At 36.1% G+C, this 2,693-nt stretch overlaps 1 pseudogene; it reads right to left on the bottom strand.

The window, feature by feature from the left end:
- Positions 1-1,076: 1,076 nt before the first annotated feature.
- LOC101440355 (olfactory receptor 52A5-like) lies at positions 1,077-2,027 on the bottom strand (annotated as a pseudogene).
- Positions 2,028-2,693: the final 666 nt, after the last annotated feature.

Below are 2,693 nucleotides of genomic sequence, written 5' to 3'. Positions count from 1 at the left end.
GTTTGAGAGGCCGGTTTCTCATATGCTAGGTTTGTGTTTGTCTCATACATTATTTCAGGGATATCCAATGATTATTTTATGTCTTCATCTCTGCTTACCTTAAGAATGGAATAAACATCCTAAAATGAAAATGCTTTATGCAGTGAAGATGCATATTACTTTAGAACCTCCATATTTGTGGATATGGAATTCCATTAATTAGTAGTAAGAAATGTATTAATTTGCTCATCATTCAATATCAGTTTTACTGAGATTCTCAATTGTAGCTCTTGTCCTCTATACTGATGGTACAAAGGTAAACAAGAAGACATTCCAGTAATAAGGATGTTTACAGTAGTTAATCTCTAAATGTAATGGAATATATTTGTCTTTGTGTTCAATTCTACTCACTGAACTTCAAATTTTTTGAGTGCTTAAGGAAGGATTTTTTTCCTGGTTCAGTTTCCCTACATATTGTATTTGTGATTGACTTTTCTCTTTCAGTATGTTTTTGCACTAATTTTATGCAAATTCCCCCAATGTTTATAGTCTGTGAGTTTCATCATATAGTTGTTGAATGGCTGATATTATTTTTTATTACATATATTATTTTTATGTCAATCAGTATTTTAGGTAAAACAGATAAAACACGAGATAAATTATTCCAAATGCGTTACAATATAGATTCAAACATAGGGGGACATAGAATTACAGCTATGGTTTAACAGCTGATAATATAGATGTATGAAAAGGTCCTTTGATGTTATCTAGAATTATTCACTGTTTCCCAAAATTTTCTTTTCTATGTAGGTTTAATTGATGATTTAGAGGAGTCTTTAGTTTGAAAGGGACTGGCTATTAACAGAGATATAGGTTTAACAATTTGAAATCTCAATATAAGAGAGTTTAACTCTGATTCTGGGTAGCCAACCAAAGATTAGGCATTTGATAAAAAGCCCTCTTGAATTCTGAACACCTGAGATTTAGTTTTTAGATGTTATTCTATATGTATCCATTTGAGGAAAATATAACTTTTCACAGTATTCAAGCTGTTTCTTAGAATCAACTAACTTCTCTACAAAGAATGGTGAAGATGGTCAAGATGTTTCTTTGGAGAGAAATATTTTCAGGACCTGGTCACGAATTTGTTTGGTCTTTACCCCATAGACAATTGGGTTGAGAAAAGGTGGGACTAAGAGGTAAAGGTTTGACAAGAGGATGTGAACATATGGTGGTATGTGAGAACCAAACCGGTGTGTGAAGAAAGAGAAGAAGGCAAGGAGATAGAACTGCAGAAAGACACAAATGTGAGCAATGCATGTATTGAAGGTCTTGAGTCGTGCTTCCCTCCGGGGCAGATGAAAGACAGTGATAAAGATTTGAGCATAGGACAAGGTGATGAAGATAATGTCAAACCCTAGGATGGTGAAAGCAACAAATAGACCATATATCTTGTTGACCCGGATATCTTCAGCAGCCAGCTTCACAATGGCCATGTGCTCACAATAAGAATGGGAGATGACTGTAGCTTTGTAGAGTTTAAAGCGCCATTTGATAAGCACCAAGCATGGTGCTACAAGAATGGCTGCTCTGAGTGTCACCCCAACTCCAATATACAACAGGAGTTGTGGAGATAAGATGGTGGCATGTCTCAAGGGGTCACAGATGGCCACATAGCGGTCGAGGGCCATTGCCAGCAGAACACCTGATTCAATAGCCTGGAATGAGTGAATAAGTCACATTTGTAGCAGGCAGGCTTCAAAATAAATCTCTGGCAAATGAAACCAGAAAATGCCTAACATTTTGGGAAGAATACATGTACTAAGTGCAATGTCTGTGGCCCCCAGCATGGCCAAAAAAATGTACATGGGTTTATGGAGGCTGTTCTCAAATTTGATTATAGCTAAGATTAGGGAATTCCCAATCACAGCAATGAGGTACATGATGCAGAATGGAATCCCAATCCAACACTGCACAGACTCCAGGCCAGGAATCCCAATGAATGTTAGTACAGAAGGCATGAAGACTGAGCCATTCACTGTCATCATGGTGATCTGGTCAGCAGAATCGAGTAATGGACCTGCCTTGTCATCTTCCATTCCACCTCAAGTCTTGATGAATTAAAAAATAGCAGACAAAAAACAAACTGGAGCAGGTGTACCTCAGTGTTTTAGTGCTTGCTTCACTTGTATGAGGCCTTTTTTCAATCCCTGGTTCCTACTAACATAAATAAATAAATAACGTAGTAAATTATACTCATTTAATTCATATTAAAATATACATTAACCAATACTTTTGTGAAATTATGAGTTATGTTACATTTTCTATTCCAACTGCTCCTCTCCAATTTTCTCTTATGTCCCTCTTTGAGAGGTCACTCATCAGAATCTATTTCTGGATGTTTTAGTAATTTTCATACAGGATTAATTGGACTGCATGGTTCCTTTTTAACCCCTGACTACTGGACCCAGCAGATTCCGTTTATATCTTGTTCTTTACTCATCACCTGAGCTTTTTTATGTCACCTGATAATGGGAACTAGGAAAAAAATCATTAAATTCAAAGTAAACATATTTCAAGAACTACACTCTGACCAGGCAGGAGGTAAAATGTCCTCATTGGAGTAGATCATTCATATGTATCAAAATGAAAAGGTAAATTTAACCAGATAATTGTTCAATTTTACAATTCATTATTTGTCTTTCTTAGGTGAG

The sequence above is a fragment of the Dasypus novemcinctus genome, chromosome 10 (assembly GCF_030445035.2).
Source record: "Dasypus novemcinctus isolate mDasNov1 chromosome 10, mDasNov1.1.hap2, whole genome shotgun sequence".
NCBI lineage: Eukaryota > Metazoa > Chordata > Mammalia > Cingulata > Dasypodidae > Dasypus > Dasypus novemcinctus.
Note: the sequence above shows the minus strand (reverse complement) of the source record. Positions and strands in the feature narration are given on the sequence as shown.